Here is a 23,466-nt window from a genome sequence, read left to right as displayed (position 1 = left end):
CTCAGGATTGTGAGCGTCACACTCTATTAGTGCAGCTGCATTCACCTGCCTTCGTCAGAAAAAGTGAGTGTGGGCGGATAAATTATTTTCCCTTTCTTTCCGGAGGTGCAGATTCTGGGCTGTGTTGTTAATAAATTCTCATTTACATCACTGCACCTTTTCATTTTTACCTTTTAAAAGGAATCATCTGTGCTATTTTCTAGCTCCACACTTCCCAGATACACGGTAGCAGAGAACCCATTTTGTCCCTCCCTGCTGCAACTTCTCTATTTCCCCATAGTTGTCTGCTTTGTTTAATTTTATTACAAATTTCTGAGGTAGAGACTGTTTCGTGTTATGTGTCTGAATAGTGCTCAAGGGCTCTGGATTTTGGCTGAGTGTCCTAAGGCATTAATAAAATAGACTTTATCCTAGTAACCTACTTCTTGGAAGAATTCATACTCGAGTGCTATTTAATAATGTTGTAATGCTATTCCATTCAGTGGAAATATGCACTGGAGTGGCTAGTCCCTCAGTAACAGTATTTTGAACACATTCTGTGTAGATATAAATTAATTTACAAGCTAAAAGGAGTGAAAGATCAAACCCATTTGATATAAGTACTACTGATTCACATCTTTCTACATGAGGAAAGCCCCAAGGCTGTCCTACATACAACACTGTAGCCTTAAGCCTTAAGCCTACTTAAGGCAGCCACCTTTGCCCCAGGGAACAGCCACATCATTGGCCCTTCTGTGGCGTTTTGAGGGTCAAGTGTCTACAAAACGTTCCTCTCATCAGACATTTCTCTAAATATCTCACAATAGTATCTTTAAGTCAGATTAGCATCCACAAACCAGCCACAGCTCTAATTAGGTAAATGAAACTAGGATCCATGTGTAAGCTAAGAGTCTGGCCATTGGTACAGTAAGGATGCATGAAAATACCCCTTCCTGATTTCTAAAATCCAAAAATGTAAGAGTGGACAGGAACATGCAATGCTTATTCCCACTCTGATTATTCTTCTCCTCACTGAAACAAACCTTGGGACATCCGTTCCTGCACAAAACAAGGTGTTTGGGAGATGCTGATGTCTTTCTCTGCAAGGTTCTCCATTCCCACAGCTGCCCAACAGAAATAGGGTCATAATTTTGTGATGACTGGAGAGACTCAGAGATAACACAAGGAGCACCTACAAGGTACTAGCAGCTACTTGCCCAGGAGCTCAGGTTACTGGTTTCTCATTTTCAAAATATCTCTGATCAGTTTATGACAGGTAGTGGCCTCAGGAGGGTATGCTGAGTATAACTAGTTACATGTAGCTATTTTCATTGTCTTTACACAGGTATTGCCCCAAGGAGCATAGAGAACATGCATCTAGACAGACATATACCCATGCATGTCATACCACAATTAACTGACTATTTGCCAAGGACTCGGTACAGTAATTCGCATAAACACTGACAAAATTTCATATTAAATACAGGTCAATAAAACATGGAAAAATATGGAACTGTCAACAATCCCATCCTGTATTTCTCATGGTGGTTAAACTTCCTTCACTTTCCTCTGTATGTCTTTAATGCTAGAAGACAACCACTTGAAAATAACACATTTCAAAGAAAAGCAGACAGTTTCTGGAATATAGCTCCAAAGATCACAGCAACTCTACCTCTCTGCCCTTCAGGATCCAGATAGTCAATCTGGAGTCCACGACACCACCCAGGAAACACAGAGAGTCCAGACGCAGTTCTTGGAATACTGAACACACGCTTAACATGTGACTTCTGACACCATGCTACATAAAGCTGGACCCAAAGTTCTCCAGGAGGACAACACAGCGACCACATTCAGCAGCCACAGTTAAGGCTACCTAAATATTTCAATGCTGACCTTTGTTTTCATTTTCTGTAATGTACTAACATTTAACAGTTGACATTAAAAATTTCCAAGCTTCCAAGCTGCTTCATGTATCACTGGATTTGGACAAGAACTGAGGGGAAAACCCTCATTACTGTTTGCCTGGTTTTTTTTCCTGCAGTTTTTGCAGGATGTTTATGGTCTGTGTTTTGGAATAGGAATTTGAAATTTAGCAGGGACAGAATCTTGATATCAGAAATTATTTTCATCATCTGTGCAAAAAGACATGCACCCGTGGCTGAGATACAGACATTAAAAAGTATCTATTTATATATTGTTTATTATGGTTTGCTCCTAAAGTCTCTAACCTTCTCTTTTCACTAAGCATGTTTTAAGTCCTACTGTTCCTTTACTGGAATTAAATAATGCACCTCTGTCCCCAAGAACAGCCAACGAACCTATTTGCTGTTTTTCCAATCCGTAGTGACTTTTCTTGAATACTCCTCCCCAAAACTCATGAGAAAATACACAGAGCAGAATTAAAACACCTTTGGGAAGACAACCAAAATAAATAGCCAGCGAATGCAGATTCAGATAAGCTTCCAACTATTTTGTACAAATCATAATATGTCATATTTCAAAAAGCTTTATTTTTTTTTTTAACTGACCAAAAGCTCTTTCACCTGCCTTATGCAGCAGGTAAACAGAATTTCTTTGTTTCATACCTGTAACAGCCTGAGATTCTACAAGGTCACTTCTGTCTATGTTGGAAACAGAACCCTGACTCTAATATAATGATGTGAAGGCTACTTAACCACATGCCTTCAAAACAAAAACAACTAAAGTTAGGAGACCGCTCTGCATTTGTAACCATGGGGATCTATGCCTCTCCACAGCCCAGAAGCCTAATTCCCGGTATTCCAGTGTTGTCTAGCAACAGCTGTATAGCTGTAAGAGTCACATTCTATTTCTTATGACTGCTCTATATGAAGGACAATAGGCTACTTCTATTTTCAATTATTTTCACTGCATAGAGATCTGGTCTATGGACCCAGGAGCCCAGGATTCAAGCTCCATTGAATTGATGCAGTTCAGCTGTTATCAACAGGTATTTTCACTAATACAGTAAGACTATGAGGGCACCAGGTCAAGAACTAAAACAATGGAGAACTGTCTGAATTCATACATACAAATGTATAGATTAAGATTAATGTCTTGGGTACACAAAGGACTAATTTAAGTTCACTCAAAAATTTGCCACTCCAAATAAAAAAAGATTTAACAGATACAATGACACCCGCCTAGGGTTCTATATGGATTTAACTACATCAGCTTTAAAGAATACTTAAATTACAACTCACACTTTATCTTGCAATGCTATATTCCTGTATTATTTGCTCTAACAGGCCCTGGTTTATTTCAGTGCACAGATTAGGTAATAAAGGAGTGAGGTATCAGTAAAGTTTTCCTGTGTCAAGGTCAGTACAAAGGTCCTAAGACAGCTGATAAAGATGGCTACATCCAGCAGGAGTGAATTAAGCCTCTCCTCTGCCAGTGATTTGACTGACAGTTAAAGCTAACCACCAATGTGATATCCTCCTCAATCCCTGCATCATGGAGACTGGGATTCAAGTTCCCCAAATACTTTTGCTTTGATATCAGGCTATGCTTGCTAGAAAAAACCCTTTGGCAGAAGAACTGAAAAGTCTCTGGCATCTGTAGCAGACATATGGCTTGTTAAAGCAACTTGAAATTTCAAAACGGTACCATAAACTTAACCTCACCCTTGCTGTTCAAAGAAAGGAAGTTTCTGGATCAAAACACTGATCCATTCAGCCTGTATTCTTTCCTTAAACACAGTCACCAGTACAAGCTGCCAAAAATAAATGGCACAACACTTTGCTGTGGAATAATCTATACAGGGAAAAAATCTTTGTCCACTCACAAGGTAACAGCTGGCTTCTGTACTCAGACAATGCTCATTTTAAAACCCCTGTGCCTTCCAGCTCTTTCTTTTTCTAACTTCATATGCGGGTACATAAAGGGCACAAGAATGAAACAAGAACACCTATATACACTCTCAGAAAAACATGTGCATAGAGTACTAGACTTAACTGAAACACTAAAAGGCACTGTAGTAATGGTAAGTCAACAGTGCCCTGCAGTAACTTGCCATGATCCAGTCAAATGCTGCTGTGGGCAAAGCATCAGCAGCTCTGTAACTCAACTGATTCATACTTGAAGCCTTCAGAGGAAAACAAACAAACAAACAAAAACCAACCTCCCAGAACCATGTATCCTGCCTGTATTTCCTAATGAAGTTAGCACTTCAAAAGGAACTTGTGTCCTCTCTTGTGCACAGGTGCTAATGCTCAAGGAATTGACACAGCTCCATTGGCAGACTTCATTTAACAATGTATTTTTGGGATGAAGAAAAACTTGCTCTGTACCAAAAGGATTTTTATAATAGAAATAAAATGTACCCTAACATTGAAAATATAGTGATCATGCAGTTACCAGACTTTTAATTGTATCTACCACACTTTATTTGTGGGAATTATGCTTCCAGAGAACTGGGTGGTACCGCCTTTTCACTGGGAAATACAAATTTTGTTAACAGTGACTTATTCTTCATTCATGGTAAAATCCCCAACCTCTGTGGAACCAACAGCCAGATATACAAGACAGGAGGGAAAAGTGCACCCTTCCTGTTCTGCCAACTCCCAGGCTGCAGCAGTCAACATGCCACAGCAGTTCAGCTGCATTGTCCCATATTGGTTTCACATGTGTGGAGATCTATATCCCCCTGAAGCTGCCTATATCTTCATTATGGCTGCACATGACAAGAATTTATTCTATAGAAAGGGACCACAGTGGGGAAGTATTGCAAAATGTGAACATGCCAGCAAGACTTCACATCCAACGAGACTATCACCACTTCGCACCAGAGTCCAAAATTTACATATAGCCTCTGCACCTTCACATATAAAAATGCAATTGCCTACTAAAATCACTGCCTCCAATTTCCTGCTATAGAGACCTGCTATTGATTAGAAAACAGCAGATGAATATATACTATTGATATGGGTCTGCTAATCAACTGTTTATTTTCGCATTATTTTCACAAATTGCACATGCAGGGGACAGCCCTGGCATTGTACTTCACAAATCCCGTCAAGACCTTGTTAAATCTGCAGATCACAAGACACACTGATTGCAGGCAAGTCCAGATGCTGGCAAGACATATCAAAGCTGAATGAGCTGCCTCAGAGTGCACATGAATGAGAGGCAGCTTGTGCTGGAGGATAAAAGACAGCTCATCTAATCAAAGAATGGATCTTAAGGAGAGAGGTATCAGCTGAGAAAACATTCTCTGTTTTGTTTACCACTGCAGTATGAGAAGGACGGAAACAGAATGAGCTTTTGGACCAAAAGTCCATCTTTCTCTTGCACTGCAGTGGTATGGAGGAACTGGGTAAGAGGAAGGGGACCTTTCATACTCACAAGGCAAACAACTTGTGAACTTATATTCCTATTTCTACAGGAAACCAACTGGTGGGTCAGTACAACTCAGAAACTTCTACTGAACTTTTTTATAACCAGCCAATCGCAGATATTAAGAAGCTAAATGTAATAACAGAAGCTGCATCATTACTGTTTATAGACAGATACAATTCACCGCCGGGGAAATTCTGGGTTTTCTTGATACTCTTTGCATTCCTAACTCATCTAACAACTTATACTAAAACATAACACTTGAGATGTAATGAGTTCCATTGAAAGCTGGGAATGCTATTTCCAACACTTGCTGTTATCCTAAGAATGCATCTCTTTTTCTCTGGCTTCTTCATTATGAATTTTTTTTTTTTTTACCTTCCCAGTCATGCTATGAAACTGACTATTTCTACTCAGTCCCCAAGATGCTCTGTTTACAAGAGTTCAATAAATTTACCTTTTCCAAATGGCTCAATAAAACATTAGGAGGAGAGCATCTAGTTGCTACAAGTATCCAGATTAGGAGCTGCAAAGAAAAACATTTCTAAATGCACCCAACAGCTACCTACTACTGCCTGACTGGAGATAGAAGGGATTTACAACATAATCACCTCAATACTTCCAATTCTACTCTGGAAAATGACCAAGTTTTAGCTGCCAAGAACTTGTGGTTGGTAGATCTTGCATTTGTAATGCAAAACCACATAGAGAGCTACTTCAGAAGGTATCAGGCAGCTTAATTCAAACACTAGCAAGAACCCAGACAGATGCACGTATCCCACAAAGTTTACCAATAAACACTGCAAGGCATCAAAGCAATTCCAAAATCACTTTGGTATCTAACTGGAAGCCAGTTCAATTGATCCAGTAGTCCTTTGTAGGACTGCAAACTGTCACTGCAGACTTCATTCTCCTCTCTGTGTAACAGAAATTAAAGAAGAAATAAACTTGACATATCGTTAATCCAATCAAAAGGTCCAAATAACCGTAACTACCATCTCTGACACATTACAGAGGAATGGAAAACTCTTCACCAAAATTCAGCCTACACAACAGCAACCTGGTTGTCAGTCTCCTAAATTCCTTATTCTGAGGTGAAATTCAGCTTATGATTTGTAATGTTTTCAAGTTTGCAGTAAGCGTATCTACCCTGGACCTTAAGAATTAGCTGGATCATGCTACAGGTATTCATAGCTGTGTGGAGAATAATTCTAATTTGTAACACTCAAGGATTCTATTTGGTAAAGCTAGATGTTTTTGCTGAAATGATAACACTGGAAGTAGCCAAGAATATTGGTATTTAATTCATTCTGATTCCTGGTTTGACGCACCCATCAAGAGGAATGCAGTTGCTCAAGAGCTCCCAAGTGACACTGCTTCAGGAAAGATTCAAGATAACACCACCCATGGTTGGGTTTTTGGTTGGTTGGTTGGTTTCGGGTTTTGTGTGTGTGTGTGTGTGTGTGTGTGTGTGTGTGTGTGTGTGTGTGTGTGTGGTGTGTGGTATGTGGTTTTTGTTTGTGGTTTTTTTTGTTTGCTTGTGGGTTTTTTGTTGGTTGTTTTTTTTTGTTTGGTTGGTTGTTTTTTTTGGGGGGGGACATTTTGTTTATTTGTTTTTTTAAGAAGTTCATCTGAAAGATCAAACTCCGGAATACAAGTCTGGAAAATTTGGTGACAACAATGCACATTAGACCTTTAAAACTGAGCTTTTAGTTAAGTACAATCACTGCTATAAAGTGTGTCTGCCTGCTGTTGTTCCGTCTATAGAGAAAAATCTGCTTCAGTCCTTCCTTCTGAAAGAAAAACACAGAAACTGATACTAAAACACCACAACTTTTTGCATCACTATAAAACTTCTTAGAAAGACACAATGCAATGGCCCCTCCCTAACACTGAGTGAAAGGTTAATTTATCCTTTTGTGCCAGAGGACAACCCACAAATATTATCAATTTTCCTTTGCACTTGCTTGTCCATGAGTTGCAGGTAGCATGCTCAAAGCCAGCATACTCATTTAGAAAAGGGCAAACATTCTCTGCGGAGTTCATGAAACAAAAGCGCAGAGAGGGAAATGGGTGTCATCTACTAGCCAGGAAAAACATCAGAGACTTGCACTTCTCAAGCTCAGCTGGTAGAGTCTGGCTGCTGCTTAAGCCAAACTCTGATTACCAAAATGGAAAGATGCATCAAGAGATAAGAAAGGAGGAAAGTAATGCAAAAAGTCTGTGAGCAAGCCAGGCAGTGAACCGAGGCTTCTCTCCTTTCACTGGCAAAATTGTTAACAAACACGGAGACGAAACTTCCCTCTCCACTTCAAGTAAGTTCTGGTGAGAATATGCAGCCCCTTCTCCCTGCTGGTGGGCTGCGCAGCTCCATCCATAAGCGGCCTTTTCTCATCTCTGAGGGAACAGGAACCTGATGCCAAGGCGTGTTAAGAGAATAGTTGCCTTTCCACTCAGCAGCTTCCTCTGAACTGCTGAGTCACCTTTTCTCTGCATTCACTTTCACACTGCTCCCACTCAGTCCACCTGCCACTTCATCTGGGACGAGTAGGAGGCAAGAGAAAGAGGTGAAGTCAGAAAAAATGCTCATGTTTACCCAGGACCATTATGATACTGCAGGGTCACATATAAAAGGAAGCCTGCAAACTGCTAGAGAGAGATGGAAAATAAGAATTTCAGATTGCAAGACAAACTGCATCCCCCTCTTCTACAAGAGGAGATCAGCCAGCAAATAAGTTGTGAACCTCATCTGATTCCAAATCAGTCACTGATGTTACGTGCTTGCTCAGATGTTCTGCAAATCTCAGGTTTCAGACGAGGCCTTGAGGTTTTCCTTTGTTTCTGTGATTTAGAAGAGCTTTCAAGTTACTGTGATGTTTTGAGCAGTCCAACAGGCTCTGTGCAGTAAATGACTGGCTGCCACAGCAAAGTGCCACAATGATAAGTACCAACACCCTCTGGACAGATCGCAGTTCCTACAGGCATCTTCAACTGAGCTGCTGCAGTGGAAATGTCCATCAGCCGCAACTTTCATCATTCAAGAAGACAAAGAGAAAAATCTTAGCCATTTTCTTGCAGCTTCCATAAAACTCAAGCATAACAGGAACCAACGTCTCCTACTACCTATTAAATTTTTATGTAAAAAGGGATTCTGCTATTATCAGTGGTATCATACTTGTTCATCATGGTTACAAAGGGTCCACATTGCTCTTAGGTTGGGCCACACATATGGAAACATACATTTAATTATCAAGGTAGTCTTTTTTCCTGTAATTAGATTTCTGGACAGTACAGTTTATAGCTCATGAAAAAAGAAAATGCCCAGAAGCTTCCTAGTTTATTAAATCATTGATCTGAAAACTGCTGCTTAAACTAAGTTCCAAACTAAACCAGGACAACTGTGATTAATTTTCAGACTAATTCTTAACTACATCTACTGTTAGTATTCAGCAGAAAAACTAGGGGCTTCTTAGGAACTAAATAAGAATATTGTTTTATTAAACAGAATTAGCAATTCAAAAAGTAAGCCTGCTTTTCTCTATGAGAAAGAGTCTGGTTTTAGGTAATGTTCACCCTTGCTTCTCAGTAATTCTTCCAGCGCCAGTCTGTTTGCTTGAAAACACACTTGTGCTGTACAGGTCTGAAGTGCAAAGAATATACTCAGTCTGAGAAGATATTAATGACATCACATTAACATGCCTTTCTATACTAAATTCCTTTCCCTGCCTTCTAGTATGGCTCATCGTGTTGCTCAGTACACAGCTCATGAAAAAAATATGATGACTGCAGGGGAAAAGAAATATGGAAAAGAATAAAGCAAAACTCAAAACATTATAAAAGTTTTCTGCCTCCATACAGGGTTTTTTGGTGTTTGGTTTTTGGTTTTTTTGTTTGGTTGGTTGGTTTGTTGGTTTTGTTTCATTTTTTTCCCAAACAACCGAAGTACGAGACAGGTCTCTGGCCTATGAATTCATCCTTGAAGAAGCAAGGATGCAGCCTGCCACCAGAGACTTTGTTTCACTGAAGAATGAAACAGAGACTTCATTTGAGCTGCTGTCAAACTCTTCCTTGAAGAAACCAGATGCTCAAGACAGCACTCCTCCCAGACATGGAGTCCTACACAGTGCTATTGGTTGCTTAGTACACCTAGCCCAACTAGTAAGAGAGAAAGTAACTTATTTGATCATCTTACCATATCTCCAGTCCATAATTCATATGAAACAGAGTTGCAAGGGCAAAGCAGCTCACAATACAGCTGGCTGACAGCTCTCCAGGTCAGACGTAAGCGTCATTTACATGCGAGCAAGAAGCAAACAAAATCATCAGGCCTTCTGCTCTAGCCAGCCAGGCCTCCCAGTTCAGTAAAGATGAGCTGCTAGGAGCCACCAGAAGCAGCAAGGGACTGTCAGATAAAGCAACCACATGGGAAGTACCTGATAGCTACTGTAGCAGCTGCTGGGGTCTGATTCTCCTCCAATACTCACTATAAACTACTATGTCTCTACTAATAATGGAGAAGTTGCGCTTAATTTCCAATGCATAATTAGTTATGACCCTGTCCACATATAAATCGTACTCCCACTATTAAATCAAATAAACAAGAGGTTTATTTTTAATGATTCTACTAATGCTTACAGGTCTTAAGCAGAAGATGTGTTTTCAAGCACGGTCCTTTTCACTTCTCTCCTGAGAAATACATCAAGTTAAAGGACATGTCATTTCTCATGGCAGCTAGGACCCCTGGAACAATGTTTGCTTCAAAACAATTAAAATATTAAATATGGTGTCAAATTACAGCTCTTAAAAAGTGAACGCAGATCCTCAGCAGGCAGAGACAGTGAATATTAACTTCTATCATACCCACACATAATTAGCATTTGCCATCTTTCAATCAGGGCTCTATTCAAAGTTGTTTGTTTGGGGCTTTTTTTGTGCAAGGCTCACTCCTCCTTTCCTATTAACCCCCTTACAGAAGATCTGTCTGATTATTGCTTAACAATTAGAAGCTTTTATTCTTTCTTTAATAAAGGATACATTTCTTTGTTATGCTGTTTTATTAAGTGAAAGTTTTCAAGTTCCTGGAGATAATTTTGCAGGTGCCTTGAGCTTTTATAAACACACTGCAAGTTTACTTTCAGTGGAGCTGGTTGTGCCAAACTATTCCCAGCCTGCAAACTCCCTTTAACACTGAAAATGGAAACCCACAATGCAGCTCCATAATTTCAGAGTTATAGAGCTCTGGCTTTGACTGCTCATGAATCAGCCTTGCACAGACAACATAGCCAGGGAGAACTCTCAACAGCACAAAGATGCCAATTGAGATGTACAAGGTGGAATTGTCCTTCTGAAACAGGACAAACAACTCTTCCCTCCCAAACCCAAATTATAATTTTTGTGCCTTTAGCCTTTAACTGCAGGATATACTTAAAAGTGCCTGAATGCATAATCAAAAAATAGCAGCAGTAATTTAAAACCAGTCAAATAGCTTCTGTGACACAAGACTGAATCTGACAATTAAAAGAAATAAGCACATTCTGGTTTCATACACTTTTTAAAGTTCTTACTAGCTATACTATCATCTGAATTGGTATTCGTACACTTGCATTGCTTGAAAAAAGCATATTCTCATAACTCAATAACTTCTACAGTTCTACTGCTAATGCCATTGTGTGTTTCTAATTTCTTTTCAGTGACTTACTAGCCTAGTGTCTTGTAGGTATGAAGTCTGCTTTCTGCTCTGATGAATAAGAGGGTTTGGACCTTAAAGCAGATGGGTGATATGCTGGCTTTCTGCCAGGCTCAAATGTGAACATTTTTATGCCATTCATGTGGGTATAGCCTGCTTTACTAAGTGACTAATATCTTATGCCCTGGAGCCTTCAGCAAAAACATTTAGGAAAGCCACTATCACATTCAACGTTTATTTCAAAAGGCATTCTCTTTCCTGAGCAAAGTAAATTATATCAAGACCAGTCTCAACAATCATCTTCAGCCACAAACCTGATACATGCCTCAAGGGCACTATCCGCAGTATGATCATTTCACTTTCTTTCACGCTTTTAAAAAGGTTATGCTTGCACTGCTTGGCTTTCTCAGAAAGCAATGGTATCATTCAGATGCTGTAACTTTGGCTCTAGAATAAGCACTTGTATAAAAAAAAAGAGTATAGACATCTAGAAACAGTATGTCTACACTCAATTTTATCTCTGTATTAGAGTGCTGTTTCCACCCAGTGCTACTCCATTATGGGCCCACATGCAAAGCCTGCACAATTAAATATCATTCCTTCTAGTTCTTCCAGCTCTTCCACCTCTGTAACTGCAGTCCCTTCATGTTAGGGGCGTGCTCAGATTATTAAAATGTGATAAGTATAACAGACTCGTTAAACTTTCCTTCTCGCTAGCTGACCGCACAGCAGCACAAAAGGTGAACAGTGCACACAGAGGAAGGTAAACATCCACTTTGTTTACTTGTGTCTAGTCTATATGGGTTCCTAGACTGTGCTCATCAACACAGCTACACAGCCTTAAGTAGTGAACTAAAAAAATACAACAGCTTGCTTTCTCATCCTCTTCCCAGTGAGGGAACATGCACAGAGCAATGTTGTGTCTAGACAGATAAGCAGACATGCACAAGTTGTTACGGATTTATGTCGGAGAAGGTGAGAATAAAAAAGCCCATGCTCATGATGAGCATTGCAATTATTCTGGGAGGATTTTGCACCACTTGCCTGCAGTCATAAGCTTAACTATGCAAAACAATCCAAAGAAACAAACCTCTCATGGATGCGTGCATTCCAAGGCTCTGCTTGATCTGTGGTGACTGTACCTTGCACCACACAGCCTCATGCTGAGTTACCTTAGCAAGAGCTGACTTTAATCAGTAGGTCTGCAAGGCAGCAAGCAAAGTTCTGGGGAGACAATTTTGGATCTTGTATCAATGTAGCGTTTCTACTTCTAGCTTCAGGGCCAGCTTGGTATCAGCTAACCTAGGGATTTTTGTTCTGTACTCCAGCAAACAGTGTGGAAATGCTCTTTTATACCTGAAACAAATACCATTCTGGAGAGGACTTGACTATGATCTCATGGATCACTGAAGCAGGCAGCAGGTATGCTGCATTTGTGGTAGGCAGAGTCACCAAGGAGACACACTTAAAACCTCCCATTGCTACAGGTATAAAGGGTCTCACAGTATGTCCTATTCTGAGCATGAAAAGACAGCAAGTTATTTTACCACCTCATCTACGCAACACAAATTGTAGCTATTCAAAAACATGTTTTTCTCAAGGCCTTGATTAAAACATTTCTTCCTTTTCAGAAGCTCCTGATTTCATAACATTTATAACTCAGGTCACCACAAAGGCACCAAACATATCATTATAGATTCCTAGTTGCCCTACTCCTCTGTCTCCATGTTGAAACTGCTGTGTATATATTATATTTTGAAATACAGGCAGTCAGTTGCCATCTATAGTGAAGTATGGCTGACAATATGAGTCAATGGGAAGCAAGACTTCATCCACACAGATGTATTTCTGCTATACTATCCAGAACACTTCATCTGCATTAACAGCAGAAGCCAAACACCTCATACCAAATCTCTTCCCACAGTGAGGCATATGAAGAAGTTAAACCTGCACTGAGTAATCTTGTAAATCTCATTCTTAGCTTGTAAGGACCAATGCAGTCCTTCCAAACTCACCACCTCTGTCTTCATCCACAGGAGTCAGATTCTACTACAAGATTTTTTCCTTGTACCTCTCAGCTCCCAGTGACAACTATGTACCACACACCATCTTGGTCCTTTTTCCTGAAGACAGAATTAATTATGCTGGGAAAATCATAAGCAGAATGGACAAGAGAGCAACATTTTATGCATGGTAGAAGCACTGTGATCTGTTTCAGATATGCTGAGCAGAGACACAAAAGAGAGAAGATTAATCAAGAAAGTATAAAGTCCTACTTCTGGGGGATAATTATAACGTTATAGTCCATCTTTTAATCTCTAGATCTTGAAATGGTCTCAGCAACTGAAAAGGCATAGCATTACTGAATCTATACATGCATCCAATAGGAATAGCACTTCAGTAACATGCAGAGAAACCTCAAGAACAAAGACAGCTTCACCTAAGAACTGTTGCACAAGTGTTTTCCCCTAAAAGATATTCAGAATCTGCCAGTGGGCACACAGAGTGCTTAAAGGGGCCATTTTGAGAGACCCTGCATGAACGTGACAGAAAGAAAAATTACCTATTCTGAATATGCTTTTTGTATTTATCTTTGTCTCCCACAGGAGGCATACAAAATGGAAAGCATTTAGTGTCTTTCAGGAGCGCCATTTCTCGTCCTGAAAGCCTGCAAAATTCGGTCAAATGAAGCTTTATTTATTTCAGCAGGAATGTTGCCTACGCAAGGAAGCTGAGACCAAGCCTTGAAGCCCAACCACCTCCTCTCCTATTTCTGGGCTCAGAAGTAAGAGACCTTTCGAACATGCAGATAGAGAAGACAAAGACATTCAACCTGCTACTCTACTCACTTTGCAAAGCAGCAACTATGGACTGTCATTTGAAGGTCAGTCTCCAACATACAGTATTTATCTGCCTACTGTCAAACAACTGCAGAAGCAGAAAGGAGTTCTAATAGAATATGTTAGTTAATTAAATCTGGAACATTAATGGGTTTTTCATAACATTGTAGCATTGTATCTATGAAAAGCAATGAAAAAATGGTTCTATTTAGAAGTGGTAATAGCTGTAGTCTTTGAACATATGCTTAATGAATAAATCTGTTAGGAAAAAAGGCCTGTGTGTATTGGAGGGGGGTAGTATGTTTGTTCTCACTTAAAGCGTGCCATGATGGCAATCATCAACAGCAAATGGCCTCTATTGTCAGGACTAAATAAAAATGAACTTGGCCATTTACTTTCAGGTGAATTTTTTGTTTTAAATAACACATTCTTTTAGCTAAACAGCTGAAATGAAAATAAAGCAGTGCCAGATTCATGTTATTAAGGACACCTGATCAGCATTCATGCTCTCTGGTAGGTGCAAAGAACCACAATATAGTAATATTGAGGCAGCTTGCTACCACAGCATGGGGTGTAGCACACAAGAAGCCAAATAGACTACAGTGAAGAGGCATTCAGATCCCATGGTGAGAACAGTCTAACAACCCAGTGCTAGCACATACCGTAGTGGTGGGTGCAATTTCAGGGATGAAATTATACAGAATACAGTACAACGCAAAACCTGAACAGAAGAGACTATTTAAAGCTTAGATGACAACCAGAAATCTATGATGGCAAAATACATGAGAACAAACTCCGGAGACATTCAAAACCTGCCTGGATGCCTTCCTGTGTAATCTCATCTAGGTGTTCCTGCTCTGGCAGGGGGATTGGACTAGATGGTCTTTCGAGGTCCCTTCCAATCCCTAACATTCTGTGAAATTCAATCTATTTGCTTTCCATTTCCTTGAGCAGGTAGGTGAATCTAATAAGCTAGTTGATTTGTTTGTGAAATTAAAATGCCAACTTGTTATGCTGGGAAGTAACTATGGAAAATATCCACAGTTAAGCCATAGCTTGCAGGGCATTTTTAAAGGAAGCTTGACAGATGTTGCTAAAATGTGCCCCAAAAAGACAAGTGTGTGAATCTTTACTGAACTCCTCTTCCGTCCTCCTAAAAGCTGTTCTTTTGGAATGTCAGAATCTCTCTCCACTAAATCTGAAAGCTGAAGTTACTCAGTTCTACTCTGAATGCTCCTAAGGAAGGTTCATCACGACAGACTCCCCTTCCTGTTCTTTCCCTCCATTACATGCTTGAACATGGCTCTCTTATGCAACATAGCCAAATCGCAACTGGAAGGCTCATTTTGTGGTGAAAGGATCACAAGGAACTCCCAGGTTGCATTCAATCAGATTTCCTAGTGTAACACACCACAGCTGAAAATCTAACAATCAGGTGAAACCATGCCACAACCACTGCTGCTTTGACAACTCTTCTCAGGCAACAGGGCTGGGAAACTGCTCCTCACTGCTTCTGGACAGTGGAACATGACTCTACACCTGCTCTTCATCAGCTTTGCAGTGTCTCTCCTTTCCTTTAAGAACTTCTCGCTGTGAACATGCAGAGCAAATGGAGAGTAACAAAGATCAGAGATCATGAGTAGGTGGAAAGAGACAAGAAGATGTACAAAGATAGAGTCTCACATTCGCAAAACTTCTTTTCTGAGAGGGAACTGTGATACAACGAAGAAAACATTCCATCCTTAAAACTTCTAACTCTTGGGGTTGGCATTCCCCTCCCACCCTCTTCTTAATGCTATCTTTATTGAAACTATTTTCTTATCGATGTTTCTTGCATTTTCCTATGGCGACAGAGATGTCATCAGCAGGCACAAGGAAACCATGAAACCTCAACCTGCAATCTGGTAAGGCAGCGGTCTAGAAAACATGATTTCCAAAACACAGTATCGCAAACCTCTACTGTTACAACAGACATTAAGACTTGCAAAGGATTGCTTGCTTCAGCTAAAAAAAAAAAAGTTTATATGACTGTTACAAACAGACACATGTCAACAAGGTTCTCAGAAATTACTAGCATTTTAACAGGCTGATTTTCAGCTTATTTCAGCATGCAGTTCTGAGATAAGTTTGTCCATTAATCAGCCAGTTAGTCCACCAACCCAAACAGTGACCATGAGGCATGCACAAAATTTGGTATGTAACATTGTGCTCTATTCAAAACACTCTATCATTTTGGGTTCCACATCCCTGAAACAGATGCTTTGGTTTTTTTGACCTCTAAAATGTCTGTTTGGTAACATTAAATCGGGTTCTGCAAAAACACTCTCATCAGGTAATATGGAAGACCAGAGTTGAGCTAGACAATGGACTAGCAGCAACAAGCACAGAAAAGAGAATATAAAAGTGATGAAAGAAGGTGTATGCTTGAGAATGGAAATGAGAATATCTGATGAGAGAAGAAATGAAAGAAGGAAAATAAATACAAGGCCACAGAAGAGAAACCCACAGGAGGAGGAGGAGTGTGAAAGCCTGGCAGAAGGACTGAGTGGAGACTAAAAACAGCATCTGGCAGTAGCTCAAATCAAGCAAGACAGCATATGCAAGTGCAGTACACCGAAAACTTCCTTCCTCTTGGGGATTAAGTAACCTCTGAGTTAGGGTAGAGACTCTTCCCTTTCTCTCTTCTGGGATACCTTGCTCTAAACTCTGAAGCATTAAAAAAAAAACAGTTAAACCTTTCTGTGATTGTAATTTCCCAGTTGCCACTGTGAGCAAGGGCAAAGCCAAAGAAATCAGACATTGATTTTAATTAATTCTTCTAGCAGGAAAGGTGATGGTGGGTACCTCCTCCCTAAATGATATAGGACATCAGGAAGCCAGATTTTCAGAAGGTCTAGGGAGATTTTCAAAATCCCCAACCCAGCCTGATAGAATCCTAGTTCTACTGAAACCACTTCAATCCCCACCTGTTTTTTTGCCATGGTGTGTGTGCATAGGCTGCTATGTCTAACTGCATAGCAGGAACAAACTACAACTGTGATTCTTCCCCACTACGACCATCCAGAGCAGGACAGTAACTGGAATTAACTGTTGCTTTTCTCAGGTCCATATGCCTACATTTCCTTCATCAGAAACCAGGAACAAACACAGAAAGATTATGCCACCCAGATCTCACTCTAACACGTGTCAAGCACATAATCAGATGCGTGACAGTGCCTACTGTTGAAGATCAAGCTTAAAATGTGGCAGAGGGGCAAGAACACATGAGGAGAAGGCTGTCCTAATATGGTGAAAGAAAGACTGACAGAACAGTCCTGAAAAATCCTTGTAGTGACAGCCCAGAGGTACTATTTTGCTCTGTATATAGTAATGGAGAGTCAGTGAAATGTAGTCTTACCTTGGACTTCAGATCTCAATCTTCCTAGGCACTGCCAGAAACGGTCTTAAAAAACAAACTCTGTGGTCCACCTTTGAAATACAGCTGCCTACTTCTGCTAGCACTCCTGGATCATACCATACTACGTATGCCTCAATGTCTTGTCAAGATACGTTCATGATTCTTAATAAATCTTTAAACTTTACAAGTGATATTCTTGTATCAATGTTCAAAGACTGAAAGCAAACCAAACAATTAGTGTGGTCAAATGATTATTAATATGTGAGCCCAAACTCAGGTGCATTCCACTTCATTTGGTTATTTTTTTCATAGCAAGCACAGTACAGTACTATCAAGCAAACAACAGGCATATTCATCTTATCAATTTTGGAAAAAAAAAAAAAAATCACTCTGTCACTGCAACTGGAAATGCAGTGTTTGGCTGGGGAAGAAAGAGGTAAGGTGGAATGCACCTGGAGGAAAACAGAGGTACATCCTTGCAGAAACCCAGGAAAAGCTCATAGGTGCTGGGGAAGCAGCACCATAGTGGTTAGAAGTGCTGTAGAATACCAAATCACAAGCTGAAGCTTTGCACCAAACCACCATGCTAGATCAGCCTGTATGTATCCTTTACTTGGACTGTTATGATGAAGATGACAACAAAAACCACCTCACAACACACCACTACAAACTGCTGTCTGCAGAAATCTGTATGCTCTAATCCAGTTGATGTGGCCTGCTAGGCCTTTTGAAGTTCAGGATAAACCTTTGTAGCAGTTCATAATTTAAAACTTCATACTCTACCCATATTAAACAGTCAGCATTGCCAATGACATGATGAATTGCAATCTCTCCATGGTGACCTAGAAAGGCACTGAGTGATACAGAGACCCAGAGATGTACCAGTATATGGATTCTATTGTGTTTTCATGCCAGATGCTTGAAAGGTGATCAAAGGATTCTAACTTTCACTGGAACTTCCATGGAAAACAAATAATCAGTTTCCTTAAATGCCTCACAAAATCCCAGATTAACATCTTTGGTATTAAACAAAAGGATATGAGAATATCTTTTATATTGTGAGTGCTATGCTGGGCTAATTGAGCTAGCAGAGCAATAAGCATACACTGGAGGACAGTGACAAATGGTTCACGTCTCTGTAAGCTGCAAATTCCAGTTTACCAGACTTATACCCCTTACATGCTATGAAGCAAGAAAACCATTTTATGCACAGGATAGGAGAAGGAAGAGCATCAAGTCAACTCACTTTCAACATATGCAGCTTGAGAAAGGATCAAGTACAAGAAGAATTTTAAAAAAAATGCGTAAGAACTTGTCCAACCCTTCCTAAAGGTATACCACACAAAAACCACCTTCCAAACATTACCTTCCAAGTCATTGCTTTTCCTTTAAGACCTTAACAAAGACAAAATTTTGCTATGCCTACTTACCCTCATTACCCATATAGCATATAACACACAGTGAATGTATGTTACATATATATTTAATCTATTGGTAAAAGCTAAACTTTCCAACCATGGTCACATTTCTTTTGATTCTCCTTGCTGCAACTGACATTTTCACCACTTTCACCTAGTGTACTGTGAATGCCACTTCTTCATGATTTATAATGGAACAGGAAGAAAAACAACCTTATAAGAAAACAGGTGGGATTTTTCATGCCAAAGTCAGTGTCTCTTTTCATTATTCTGTTTGCATTCACGTTAGCCAAATGGTTAGCCAATGGTTATGGTTAGCCAAACTCTGCTCATGTTACTACATAAATGTTTCATAAGCACAAATATCTTCCTGAATCAAGCATTCATTAGAAATGCTGACTACTGGTTATCAAACTACAGTGAAATCATGGAATGTCCATGTAATGAAAGCTCAATGTTAAATGAATGGTCTCTCAACTTGTATGTCAAACCGTTAATTAAAGAGAACCACCTCTTCTTCCTTCCACTATGTTCCCACAGAAGCACTCTTTCCACTGAGAGTATATTGCTATATTTTATTTCTCAAACAGAAGCAGTATAAACCACACAGAGCCAGAATAAGGCTTCCTTATTTACTTCTTTGCTCTCCTTTTTGTGAGAAATCTCTCTCAAGTCATCAGGATTATTTGTGCAACACCATCAAACGAAAAACGAATTACACTCTGGTTGATAAGAAAAAAACATCATGTACTGCAGATAGTCAAAACCTAAAGCAATAAGGACCATATAACTAAAACTGGCACATGATAATTTACTAAATTGACACCTGTCAAAAACAATAGACTGATTTTTAATTTAACTCTTTGTTGAAAACAGGGTCCTTGTAGATACAAACCTGCAGAGGTAATGCATGTTTGCACTGTAAACTCCCTCATTTTCATCATTGCTCTGATTCCTAGATATTGTTCAGAGATGGATTGAGATTTTCATCTGTTTAATTTTCTACAGTGATGAGTTTTGTGTACACACTGCAGAAGAAACAAGCTTTAACAAAGACTTAACTGAAAGATCTCAACTTCAAACTATCAACCCAAGTGCACACTCTTTCAAAACTAGCACATTAATTTTGCTCATCCTCACAGACTTATGTGACCTTGTTTATCTGTATCCAGTTTTTCACCTGCACCACAGCAGCTCATGGCTACATCCCACAGCTACAGAAAATTTTTTCAAGCCTCCTCTAGGAACATCATCCAGTTTTATGTCACTCTGCACACCTTTTGCTTCATGCACTATGTTGGATGTCAGCACATGCAAAATCTAGTGGAAGGCAATTCTGTGAAATAAATAGCCTTCTATTTGCTCTAAAAGACCATTTTTCAATCTAGCCCATCATATTTTATGGCTTCACCATTCCTTTTCATTGACCAGCACAAACATATCCTAAGAGTTTCCAAAGACATTTTTCAGAATTTCAAAGCAAACAGAGGTTTAACATTTAACCTGCAACCTACCCTTACCAAGCAATGCATTAGAAGTTTCCTATTAGCTCACATGCGCTGCAATAAAAACAACAACATTTTCTTTGTATGTGTTTTACTGATTGCTCAATTTAGGCACTAAAACACTGGAAACCTTCAGTCACATTCTACATGGCATTTTTTGCAATACTGAAGTTTATTAGTGTGTTCGTGTCAGCTGAACAGAATGATACCCTTTTCTTAGCTAAATGTGAAACAAGGGCTAGTCTCTGGCCCTACGACAATGCCTGGGCAATGACTTTTATTTCAAACATTTATCGGAGCACCCTTTGTCGACTTGATTTGGATTTGATGTGGATTTGTATTTCATACACCATTTCCTGAGTCTTCACTCAATTTACTGTCATTGATATTTCCTAATTTTCCTTGCCTCTTGTGCAAAAAAACAGTCTGTTCAGCCACCTCAGACTGAGGCCTTTTCAGGCTACCTTTTCAAGCAAGCACGCCTGCCAGAGGCAGCCTATATAGACTTCCTTTCATGGTACTTACCAGTCTTCCACATGCAGACACTATTATGTTAACACGAAGGCAAGTGCATGACCTTCAGCTCACATTCAGCTGGAAAGCTCTACCACAGGTTTTTTTTGTTGGAACTATTCTACTTTGATGTCACATGGTAAATGACCGTCAATCTTTTCTTTCTCCCCTCCTACATCAGGTTTTCCCAGGCTAAGCTTTTTCTGCAAGGCACAACTACCCACGCCTTATTCTGCTCTAAAAACAAAACTGTTTGAAAAACTTCCCTTTGTATTGCCCACGTACAAAGAGTAAGCCAGAATCACTGCTGAACTAAAGATCTTTTAGATGAACAACCTGCAGACTACGCGCATCAACATGTGATATTTTGGCCAAGGAGAATTCAATGGAGATGAAGAGAAGCAAATAAAGAGGGGAACACTTCTCTTTGGGCAGTGTCAAAACCTAAGCGAAAACAAAATGGGAAGAAGTGAAGTCCCATACAAAGCAGGAGAAATTAAAAAAAAAGGGGGGGGGAGGGGGGGTGTCTGTAAAAAAAAGTGCATTCTTCTTACCAGAACCATTCACACATTTCCTCCTAAAGCAGCCATATTGGTAGAGAGGAAATAGGAACTGAAACATGAAAGCCTTGTGAATATAATCTCTATGCATAAGAATCACATAGTGGACTTATAGCACATATATATAATTTTTTTTTATTTTATTTTTTAAACTACACAGTTAAAAATAGGAGGTGTGAGTGGTTTCTATGTTGGTGGATGGATCAAATTCACTTATGGTTTAACTCCATAGTTTTCACTACATTTTACTCCAAATTTCACTGCAGGAATAAATTTGATAAACTCTGCAAAGTGATTTCTGAATTCATTGTTTTGTATAACTCTCAGAATTGCATTTACATCTTGCTTTGAAATGAATATAGTGTATAACCATAACAATCAGACAACATACAATATAATGTTTTTACTTATGCTAAACTATCAAGAGTAAGTGTTTTGAGGCAAAAAGTGCATGTTTGCCATTTACTGCATGTTTGTACATGTCTTATAATAATGAAGCACACCTACACAGCACTTCAATATAAAAGTAAATAATACAGATGTTTTATGGCCTAGGCTTAACACTAGCCTCAAAGGATCTAGACAAGATTGCATAACACAGAGGCTGTAAAGAACAGTAGCATGACACTCTGAGCACATCCTTTTTGCCATCAAATAAGTGGCAAGCATTGACTGTCAGCTGGCCAAAGCTGATCACTTATATCTAATCTGTAAAGAGAATGTGAACACCCAGGAGATATATCTGTAGGTTACCTGAAGTTTCTTAGGATCTCATGTAAGTAGTAAAAGGTAACAGCTCATAAAGGGCTTTTCAGAAGTAAAGCATACAGCAGGTGAAATGAACTCATTCACCTTACAGCTTGTTCACATAAAGAACATGTTTTTATCCTCCAAATACTCCCTAATAAAGGCTTTCAGCACCCTTTTTCCATAAGCTGGGCCTCTTTCACAGTGAGTAGATTCCAAACGCACACCCGCATCAGTGGAACTGGTTTCTGTACTGCAAAAACAACCAGACTGCAATAGTCTGTAAGGCATCCATACCTGCAAGATGGTATGAAAGGCTGGTTCAGTGCAGCATTAAGACATATTTAGGCTGTAACCAGAAGGTAAATAGATAACCATCCTAATCGATAAAAAGAAAAAAAAGTTTATCTGCACCAGATGCATGACTGAAATTCCAAACTTCAGTAGCTCTAAGAGGTCAATTGATCAGAGAGGAAACACTTCCTAGTAAGAGACAGAATATGTTTAGACCCAAGTCCAGAATGACTTGAAAACAAATGACTAAACAACACTAACTTACTGCTTACCACAAAATAAATTAAAAAAATGTTTGAGACAGCTATGGACTGGATTTAAAAGGAGTTTTTAGGTGACAAAGGTTCAAACCTTTGTGTTTCCTTAGAAACCCTAGTTAAAACAAGCTTCATAGACATCAGGTAGGTAATGGAGGTAAAATGGACTCCTTGCATGATGCAAGAACCACAGCTAGATTGAAAGACATAGTCCAATACAAGAAGATCTAGGAAAAAGTACCTTCCACGCCAACTGGGCTCTGCAAAACACTTACAACCTGCAATGAATTTTTGTTTCATTTTTTTTTGTGCCTCGTTCCTTTCATTCTCCAAGAAGATTAGGACAAGTTCTGAAAGAATGTGTGGCTGTATATTTCACCTGCACTGAAGTGACAGGATGATATATCTGGTCTTCCCTGCCTCACTTACGACCTGATATGAAATCAGTTCTTTCAGTCACATCATAGCTATGTTACAATGTCTGCTCCAGGACAGATGGTCCTCTTGGGTTACCATTTACATCCTTTATGCATGAGAATCCTTAAAAAAAGGTGAAAATTCTAAGTTTTAATACTATCAGATGTCAAAAAACTTTTCTTGAAAATATATTCTAAAAGACCATGATGTGATGTCCACCCAAGCCACCAGTATCAAGCCACTGGTCTGTGGGGTGGAGGAAGCACGGAAAGGAGATGAAGCATATTCCTGTGCTGTTATTGATCCACTTGCTTTTCCTTACTGCCTGCATACAGGAACAGGAATCCAAAGGGTATGTACCATACAGTCTTTTAGTATTTAAGGAAAAGGGGAGATCCATAAGCTAACCTCCCTTAGGAAACATCTGCTCTACATGGAAAAAGGCTTCAGCTGAAATCATAAAGGCCAATTTCATTAAAATCTCAGAGACTGCTTAAA

The 23,466-nt window shown here is 39.5% G+C and overlaps 1 protein-coding gene across 1 annotated transcript in view; it reads right to left on the bottom strand.

Moving 5' to 3' along the window:
* The window catches only part of PTPN5 (protein tyrosine phosphatase non-receptor type 5), a gene marked incomplete at its 3' end in the record, with an annotated part of 62,304 nt that extends 39,233 nt beyond the window's left edge, over positions 1–23,071 (bottom strand). Inside the window, exon 1 of the mRNA XM_080346140.1 lies at positions 22,981–23,071. The remainder of the gene's footprint in view (positions 1–22,980) is intronic.
* Between the last annotated feature and the right edge of the window lie 395 nt (positions 23,072–23,466).

The sequence above is a fragment of the Nesoenas mayeri genome (genome assembly GCF_963082525.1).
Source record: "Nesoenas mayeri genome assembly, chromosome: 5".
NCBI classification, from domain to species: domain Eukaryota; kingdom Metazoa; phylum Chordata; class Aves; order Columbiformes; family Columbidae; genus Nesoenas; species Nesoenas mayeri.
This window is presented reverse-complemented; position numbering and strand designations above follow the sequence as displayed.